The 10,679-nt window shown below is 38.3% G+C and overlaps 1 pseudogene; it reads right to left on the minus strand.

Annotated features, from left to right (window-relative positions):
• Positions 1-9,312, minus strand: part of LOC149247542 (chaperone protein ClpB3, mitochondrial pseudogene) — a 41,008-nt pseudogene extending 31,696 nt beyond the window's left edge.
• Positions 9,313-10,679: the final 1,367 nt, after the last annotated feature.

The following is a 10,679-nucleotide window of genomic DNA, read 5'->3' on the forward strand; positions in this document are numbered from 1 at the left end:
ACTGTTTCCCTCTTTGAGGTTTTTAACCACGTCAAAAGTACTGGTGTATTGATCTGTGATCTGTTTGTGAGCGGTGTCCTTTGGTGTTTTGTCTGAGGAACTTACCCTGTAAATTCCTACAGTTTGTTAAGACCATAAAGTCGACAGGATATTTCTAAGAATCTAAGGATACACAAACATTTTCTAACACACCATCAGGTTTAATTACAGACCTATCTTCTAATTGTAACAATGTTGGTGTGTATTGAAGGTTGGGAAGCCTAACTGAATCCTTCACTTGTTTACTCATTATGTTTATGGCTGCTCCTAGATCAATTAGTGTGTTTGGTATTTCAACTCCATTGATGTGAATTTTCACAATGGGGCTCCCTAGATCTAGATATTTTTCTATTGTTGGTTTCCCCATCATGAAGTCTGCAATTTTCCCGACTAATTCAATTCCTTTTATATCTTTTATTTTTCTTCTTGATCTTTGAGTACTTAATTCCTTTATTGTTTTTGCAAAGATTGGTATTTATTTTATGGTTTGCAAAAAAGGGATTTTTATACAAACATTTCTTAATTCATCGAGCATATTATAATTAGGCAATGTGATTTGTTTTTCTACTCCTTCATCAATTTTCAACTGTTCAGGAAAAGGTTGTCTACTGGATATTGAGGGTTGTTCTATAATAGGAGTATTTATAAGAACATTTTATGTTTTATTATTTCCTTTCTAAGAAGACAGGTTTCTTCTTCTTCAGATTGATTTTTATCTTTTTGAAGATTTGTCCTTGATTCCTGAATAACAACAGGGGATTTTATTTGCAATACTCTACCAGACCTTAATTGAACATTATTTAGATCTAGTGGATTTATTACATAGGTTTGAGGATTTTCCCCTTCCATATTGTAAACAAGTTTTTTGTGACATTTTATTATTGGGATTCAAAAGTAGTTGAGCAGGTAATTGATTTGATTTTTATGCAAATGGTAGTGAGATCTGTGGATTTTGATTTTGAATTTGGACTTGAGGTAATTGGTTAGCTTGAGAAATTTGATTAGGTTGGGGTAAAAATTGTGGTGGAAAATTAGGATAGGATAGTGAATATTTTTGATATTAGGCATAGGCCCCATAAGGATTCTGCCATCCTTGATTCCAAGATTATGATTGTGGCTGAGCCCAAGGCTACCAAGATGGATTCCAATTATTTTGTAAACACTAATCAAATTTTTGTGATCTAAAGCCTTGTGGTTGGTTTTCTTGAGATTTCTACCATGGTCTTTTGGAAATAAAATAAAGAGGGTCCAGGGCCACACTCGTTGGTTCGAAACGGATCGAAAAAAATATTATAATGTGATTTCCATTGAAATCTTCTCATTAAACTTGATATGGATCATAGAAGCTTAAATTCAACAAGATAGATAACGGTAAAAAAGCCCTAATGATGGACGGCAATCATTGGTTCGAAACGCATTGACAAAAATAATATAATTTGATTTTCGCTGAAATCTTCTCATTAAACTTAACATGGATCGCAGAAGCTTAAATTCAACAAGGGTCTACTTGTTTTGGTATCCCTTCATCATTAACTAGAACCTTAAGACTAGTTAAATAAGGACATTCCTTAGTATCATGGTTATCTACACATATGGCAAAAGTTTCTATGGTTTTTAAGTCTAAAGGAAATTCTCTTAGGGCATGCTTCTTTCGACACCTAGGACAAAAAATGGATAATGCAGTATTTTTGGACTTTTTCTTGTTTTGTAGTTTAAGGATGTCAATTTGTTCACTTAGAATCCCTAAAATATATGTCTTAAAAGTATCAACCAAACTTCCTAATTCTTCCCTACTGAGTGTCCCAGTTGTAGATTTATTGATTCTTGATAAGAGAGGGTCCCTAGGACCTTTTTCAACTCATGCTTTACCCCTTGAGATATGTACACATAAATCACATATATCTACAAATGCTAGTTGAAAAATATCTCCTTTTCTTATTAAGTTAAGGAGATCAATCCACTCATCTTTGATAGATTTGAGTAGGAGGGCTTTCAAAGTTTCCTCATCTAAACTATCCATTTTTGCCCTTTTAATATTATAGACAAATATCTCGGCTAAGTCTTCAAGATTCTCATCTTCTTTTTGTGTCATTTTGAAGACTTCCCCTGTAATGTTGCGAGGCATACAATAGTCTCTATATTTCTCTAAGAAAGATTCTTTCATTTGTGCCCATGTCCTTATAGAATTCGTTCCTAGACTCATGAACCATTTTAATGGCAAATACTTTAAGGTAGTAGGGAACAATTTGAATTTTTGAGCATCACGAAGATAATGATATGATATGCATAATACTTCAAATTCAAAGAGAAATGTCCTTGGGTCTTCACTGATTTTTCCATGGAAATTAGGAAGAATAGAAGGTGAAATATTCTTCATTTTGAGTGTTGTATCTTCATGGAAAATAGGAAATCCAAAAGGATCTTGATTTCCTCTACCTCTACCCCCTTGTTTGCCTCTATCTCCACATCCTCCTATACCTCTAGCTCCTCCAACCCTATTTTTCTCACCATTGAAATTGTGTACCTCCCCTTCTCCTTCTTCAGCCATGATATATTCTTCAGAACTTATGTAAGGATCTTCTAATTCTTTTGGTTCCTCTATCAATGGATAGTCAAAATGAGTTTCTTGTTCCTCTTCTTCATTGGGAATTTCTAATTCTTCTCCTATAATTTGTTCACCAGTGGAAGATAGATAAACAACTAGACACCCTTGTGAATCATTTATCCTTCCATCATCTAACAACTGGAGAAGGATATTGAACACATCAGTATGGGCTTTCTCAATCCCATCAAATAAAAACCCTTGAATATGGTCTTTGATGCACAGTCTCTGTTAGCTGTCCACCCTCTTCATAGCCAACATACCCAAGTGGAGCTCCAACTAGATGAGATACAACATGCTTTTCCATGTATTCACTCATGTCAATCCTTACAAGTGCATGTTCCGTATTAAAAAGATAGCTTGCAAGAGCTTTTGCCAGCTTAATTTTTCCTACTCCAGTTGGACCCGTAAACATGAAACTAGCGATTGGGTGGTTAGGGTCAGAATGTCCTGCTCTTGATCTTCGAATTGCATCAGCAACAGACTTCACTGCAATATCTTGACCCACCACTCTCTTGTGGAGCTCTTCTTCTAAGAAGACAAGCTTCTCCCTCTCTGACTGCTGCAGATTTGAAATCGGAATACTAGTCCACTTACTCACAATCTCTGTAATATCAATTTTTGTAACTTCCTCCTGAAGCATCGACTTACCAATCTCCCAATACTCAGCAAGTTTCTTTTCAGCTTCTTCCAATTGTCATTGAAGAGATATCAATGTCCCATACTTCAGTTCAGCCGCCTGATTTAGATCATACTCATGTTCAGCTGCTTGCATCTCTAAATTCACCCTGTCCACCTCCTCTTTGATTGACTGAATGTGAGTCCTAAGTGTCTTCTCCTGCTCCCATTCGTCCGTAAGCTCTTTTTGATTTTTTTTAGTGCCTCTAAATCAGATTCCAGCTTATTAAGACATTCTTTGGATGCTTTATCCATATCATTTTTCAAAGAAATACGTTCCATCTCCAACTTCAACATAGCTCTATCCACTTCATACAATTCGATAGGCTTCGATGTCATTTCCATTTTCAATTTTGCAGCAGCTTCATCAACAAGATCAATTGCTTTGTCAGGTAGAAAGCGCCCAGTAATACACCTGTCTGAAAGAACAGTAGCTGCAACTAGTGCACCTGTTAAACACACATGGACAGCACAAAAGATATGAAAGATAAATCAGTGAGTACATTTTTTTATTAACAGGAGATGTACATTTAAAATACAATGTTGTGACTCTTGGGTTTCAGATCCCAAGGTCTCTTGGACTGCTTAGTCTTTTCGGCTTCCACACTAACCCTTTAGGATTAGGTGTCCAACATTCCCCCCCCTTAATCCGAAGGGTTATGTATGAGTCCAAGAAGAGAGCTGTAATACAAAATGTGCAAAAATGCATGGCAGCACTAGGCTGAATGTGCTCTATGAAATGTTAGTAAAAAAGGGCGGTGGTTTAAGGATGACCACCAACACTGGAATGCTTAGTGCAGTTCCCGGAACTCTTCCAAAACTAGCAAGAAACTGAAGTTTTCTGCTAGAGGAAGTGTTCTCAATCTGTGATGGTTTAAGGATGACCAACAACTCTGGAATGCTTAATGCAATTCCTGGAACTCTTCCAAAACTAGCAAGAAGCTGGGGTCTTCTGCTAGAGGAAGTGTTCTTAATCTGTGATGGTTTAAGGATGACCAACAACTCTGGAATGCTTAATGCAATTCCTGGAACTCTTCCAAAACTGGCAAGAAGCTGGAGTCTTCTGCTAGAGGAAGTGTCCCAGATTGCCAACTGAAGGCATGTTCAGGCATCTTTGTCTCTGGCTACAACTCTGAAACTGGTGTGGCAGGTTGTGGCTCAGGCTCGCTTGATGTGGCTTTGAAGCTTGTAGATGACCATCATTTCCCCCCCTGTCAGATACAAGGTGAGAGGATGGAGAAAACTCAATTGCAAGACTGTTCAATACTCTGGAACAAGTTCTCACATGTGTTTGGAATATCTTCTTGGCTGTTGATGCCCATTGCCAAGAAGCGATCCATCCAAGATGAATCTTTGTTCTTGCAGGACATTTGTTTTTGAAGCATCTGTTTGAAGAATGAGAGGTTTTATGACAGTGCTTACATGGATGAAGATCAAAACAATGATCTTTCAAATGGCCAACTCGGTCACAGTGTTGGCATTTCACAATCTGTTTTTGTTGTTGTTGCTGCTGCTGTTGCTGTGGAAGAGGGGCAGAGTCTGGAACAGCTGAAGCTGAACTGTCATGAAGAGCAGGTAAACTGTCATGAATAAATCCAGCACTTTGAAACTGAATGGGCTTGGCATAGTCTGGAATATGAAAGGACAAGTCCTTGTCATATCCAAGACCAGTTCTGTGCTTGTTGTGGACAGGCTGTTCCCAAGGTCTGATGATGGGCTTGGGAAGTGCAGACTGAGTTTCTGCATCTGCATGTACAATTGCTGCTTTATTGAGCACTGGATTTGAATGAACTTGAACAATATTGACATGCTGTTTATGGGAGTCCGCTTCATTGTTTTGAACATAAACAGGTTCAGAATGACTCCTTCCTTTTAGTTCTTCTTGCTGTAGCTGTGATTCAAGCTGCAAAAAATCTATCTTTTCCTGTGCATTACGCAGGCAACTCTGAATGTCACAGAGAGTGTCTTTGTTGATGTTGACTATGTTTTCGGCACTAGAATGTATTAGTGTGTTCAATAACTCTAATACTCCATAAAGTCTTCCCATTTTATCAACAAATCAAACTCTGTTAAATACACTTATTTTAACCCTTTTTTTAAAGATATTAGAAGTGGCTCCTCTTTCGATTTGCACCAAGTTTTGGCTGAATGGTAAAATCATGCAACTTTTGGAATAAGATGATAACTTCTATATACTTTAATACTCCATTAGGCAGAATAATTTATCTTCAAGGCTATCTCAATCCAAATTCACAAGAAATATCAAAGATATATGTGAACAAATTATTTTCATCTTCATGGCATTTTCGCAATTATTGTCTTTCCTGTCAAAGGTACGATATGAAAATCAAAATCAAATTGCTGAAACTGCAAGCACTGATATATCTTGTCCCTCCAAGTTACAAAATCAAAATATTGAAACTGTAGTCACTTCAGTTGAAACTAAATCTGAACATGCAGCCGTGTATGCTGAAAAGTCGGAAACAGTTGATGAAACTACAAAAGAAGTTGGAAATGATCCTGAAAACACTTCAGAGGCCCATATGCTTGAGGAGTGCAGCCAAATACAATTGTTGATAAGGAAATACAGACCTCAGAATTATTCAAGAAACTGATATCGGGCATAGATTCGATGATCTACTCCGTTTTGGTCACAACAATTTTCCCAACTTTTCAAAGTCTAAATTACATTAGAAGGTCATAAGCCACAGACCTTGTCTTTCTCAATTATGAAAAGTGGGGCAATTGTAGAGAGCGTTGGAGAGTAAAGAAGAGTCCTTGGTAACATATAAGCTAACCGAATCTTACTCCACAATGGAGCTGTCAGTGTAGTTTAGGAGGATGATTCTCCACAGAGCCCAACGAATATACCAGCCAGCAGACTCAATCAAATCACAAAGAGATGCAGAAGAAATTTAAACTGTAATAAGTCACAAAGACTACCTACTTTGGTTTAGCATGCCCATTTCCAAGGTAAAAAATTTCTTAGGCTGTACCAGAATATGGAGGACCAACTACTTATGTGGGCTGGAATTATATGCCACCCAATATACAATTTTCTTGGAGCTCCTCTTAGAGAACCCTTGAATCATATCGGTTTTGGAATTCGCCGGTGTCAAGGAGGATTAGTTCGCTTATAGATATGCCCACTTACCAAAGCGAGAAGAGAAGGCTGGAAGAGGCATCCACATCCTATAGCAAAACGTTAGCCTACGTAAGGATTAATATTACAAGGATTTCAATATCAAAGAAACAAACGGAAAAACTCAGATGGCCGCTTCGCAGAACTCTGAATTTTGCAGCTCCTCTGCCATGCCTTTCACCTGTGTTGGAAGTTCAATGCCTCGATGTCAAATGCAAAGAAAGCATAGAATCCGAGCAAGGCTCCAGCTACAGCACCAAAGAAATCACGCCGTAGCCAAAGTAATCCTCCATGAACTTACTCAGTGGTTTCGTTCCTTCACCCAATTCTTTCGGATTTTGCAGCTACGGAAAAGTACAGAGATTATTGATGCACGGAATAGGGATTAATCCATTTTGCCAATACTTACTTTTCACAGCTACAAAGCTGACACAAATCAAGCTTGAAATCCATGTGGGTCAGCACCACTTCATAGTTTTGTCAAGGAAACCAATCGTATGAAGTTGCCCTTTTTAATTCAGACTCTATTGCATTGAGCATTCACCAGGAGGGGCCAACGGATCTCATTGTGAGCTAATTAAAACGTAGCAGATGGATAGGAGAATCCAGCTGTTTCATATTTTGAAAATCATAACAATTCTTACAATCAGAACTACAAGGACTTGTACAGCAATTTTGTGGTGTTACAGCGACCACGCTAGAGGAAGCCGCCTTCTTTCTCTCGTGAGAAAATTTAAGTTTCGGGGGCGTCTTGCGATTTCCAAGTGCGTTAGTCTCGAGTTCGATTCCGGTGAATTATGGGCCAGTTAACCGTGGCCATGATTATCGCAGAAGAAATGGTTTCTGATGAAGTGGTTCCTTCTTTGGACACTGAGTCCCCTGTGCCTGCTGAATTAGCTGCCTTAGCTGAAACAAATCAGGTTGACGAGTCCAAGGCCGAGGCTGCCGATGAGAAGAAGCTCAGGGCTGCCAAGGGAACCAATACAGGACCTGCTCATCCAACTTACTTTGAGATGATTAAAGATGCAATATGTGCACTGAAGCAGAAGGGAGGTCGATACCAAACATTATTTCACTGTGTGAGCGCTGTAAAAACCGCTATGAACTGTCAGGTAGGCGTAGAATCAAATATGACAGGCTCATGTGCCTTTGGTAGCCAGGAATCCAGGATGGATGGGTATGTTTGGCGGCAAGAATAGGAAATGCTCAAGCAGAAATGGCAGATATACGAAGGAGTTGAACTTTATATTCAAATTGTGTAGCAGGCAATAGAACTCCAGCCCGCACAGCGAAATCCATGAGCCCTTTTCACCCAAGAATTCGAGCTGACCCGTCGCAAACCGTAGCAACTTAATATTTTGTCAGACCCGTGGCACCAGAACAGCCAGATTCATTCTGTACCAAGGCCCAGTTACATAAATAAAACCTCTGCGACATTATTTGACACCCATTGAATGTTTCTCGGACCAAACAAGGACAGTGCAAACGTTTCAAATCAGGTCAGGATGACAGCGTTCAGTGAGAACAGTGCTCAGGTCAGGGCAGGTGTGAATTCATTCAACATTTTCAAGCGTTAAACAACTACCGTCAGCGCATTCTAGGGCATTTACACGCAGACCTCTGAGCACACAGCGCATGGTCTCACATTCATTACAATGCAGCCAACGCTCCAATTTCTGGCAGAGGGACAGGGAATAATGAGGCCAATGACAGAAAACTTGCGGGAGTTACAGCACAAAAAAACTAATTTGGGAACCTGGGACCTGTGGCAGCATCAACGCATAGTAACATGAGCGTTGTAATGAGCAGCATCAACGCATACTAATGTAAGACCATGTCAGACCAGTGTACAACACACAGTAAAACTGGAAATTCTGATTAGGAGAAAGACAGAACTGACATGTAGGTAGAGACCACAAAACAAGTGGCTCAAATATGAGCAGGGCCAGCAATCGCCTGCTCTGATACCATGTTAAACACACATGGACAGCACAAAAGATATGAAAGATAAATCAGTGAGTACATTTTTTTATTAACAGGAGATGTACATTTATAATACAATGTTGTGACTCTTGGGTTTCAGATCCCAAGGTCTCTTGGACTGCTTAGTCTTTTCGGCTTCCACACTAACCCTTTAGGATTAGGTGTCCAACAGCACCATCAGATATTCTAACTCCGTGGTGCAATTCAAAGCATTCACGCAATTCACGAAGAATAGATATACTATCTTCCACTGATGGCTGACCCACATATACTTGCTGAAATCTGCATTCCAGAGCAACATCCTTTTCAATGTATTTGTTGTATTCATTGAGTGTCGTCGCTCCAATACAACGTAGCTCGCCTCGTCCAAGCATAGGTTTTAATAAGTTGCCTGCATCCATAGCTCCACTTGTAGCACCTGCCCCAACAACTGTATGTATCTCATCGATAAAGAGAATGATCTATCCATTTGATGCTGTCACTTCTTTGAAACTACTTTCAATCTCTCTTCAAAGTCTCCATGAAATTTAGCTCCCGCAACCAATGCACCCATGTCTAATGATATCTGTTTGCGTTCCTTCATTACAGAATGGAAGGATGCCTCGAAATTTTCTTCCTCGGAGTTGAAGAGAGGCTCCAGATTGTAATGCGAGAGCCATTCCTCCATTTTCTCTCTCAGTATCAGATCAGGCTGCACATCTTCTGGGTGGTACAAATTTTTGACAGAGTCTCGATTGTATGTGAGATCAGACGAGGGAACTGTGACTGGATCTGATATGAAGTTTTTCGAAAACGTGCAGAAAAATTCTTTGGGAATTTCTTCATATTTTTCACTGCAACCATGAATATCTCGAGAATTTGTGAACATTTTTGAAAACCCTAAATGTTTGACTATATCCTCTTGTATAGATTCTATACCTCCTAAACCTTGTTTTTTCTCAAGAGCCACCAACGACAAAGTTTTATCGACATCTTTTTCCAACAAGGATAAATCTAATATCCTTTCATTGTCAATATCTACAACAACTTGCTCTTTCTCCGGAGTCACAAATTGTAGTTTTTCATTGACGACTTCTTCTTCATTGTTATGATATTTTACATCTCCTTGTTTCTCAAGATAGTCCTCATCTTGATCTTGTTTTGTTCTTCACTGTTGCTATCAACTTCCCTCTTATCGATTTCCTTTTGACATGCTTTGATTTCTGCAAATGATTTTTCGGAATGCTGAAATGCTTCTTGAATACTGATTTGTTCAACATAATCAAGGTGTGAACGTAATGACACATTGTGCGGCGAACTACGTTCAAAGGCCCGCATGATTATATCGTGTGTCATGGCTTTGATACCATTGTAGCATAAAAACTTATGCTGAAGCACAAAAACTTGATAGCTTGTAGATGTAATTATTAAAAATACACACAGGTATTAAAAATTATTATTTATTATTATATAAAATGTATAAGATGATATTGAATGTACAATGAGGACCCTGCTTTTATAATTCAGCAGGTGACCCTTTGTGAAAGGGCCATGTCTTTTAGACATGCCTTTTCACTTAATTTAATGACTAATTAACCTAAATAATATTTTAATTATTTAATATTTATATTTATTTTATTTAGCTAATTGTTATGAATTATATTCATAACAGGATCATTCTCTATCTACCCATATACTCCTTTGCTGAGTTGGCGCACTCGCACCCTATCAACAATGGAAGTAGCTGGGGTCTATGGATTAGCTGCAAAATCATGTCCATTCTATAGCTGCATGAAAAATTTAATAAAACAATAAGGCATATTGACAAAATATGAGAAAGAGGATATATGAATGCTTATCTTAACAAAACCTTATATTTTTTGCATTTATTTGGATGATAGCAATAGGAAAAGGGAAGTAACATGGACAAAAAAGGTGTCAAGATAAAGCAGTTCTTGGACTCTACAACCACGTCTATCTTGGAGTGAAAAAAAATTGTTTAAAGAGTCTATCTTGAACCATGGATTTTTAAAAAAACTTAGGTTTCTTCTCACCCTCTTTCAACCATTGCACTCTCAATTTTTTCTACCAGAGTGTCTCTTCCTACTATCTTGCTTTTTCTAAATTGTTTAACTTGACATCTTCGTTCAACACTTGTTCAACAGTGCGAACTTCTAAGATCATTTTCTGTTGAATCTCTTACATCTACAATTCCAACAATTGTTTCTCCTTTGAAATATTTCCAAAATATTTCTT

The sequence above is a fragment of the Pinus tabuliformis genome, chromosome 7 (assembly GCF_031772625.1).
Source record: "Pinus tabuliformis cultivar Carrire ecotype Pingquan chromosome 7, CPIR1, whole genome shotgun sequence".
Classification (NCBI taxonomy): Eukaryota; Viridiplantae; Streptophyta; class Pinopsida; order Pinales; family Pinaceae; genus Pinus; species Pinus tabuliformis.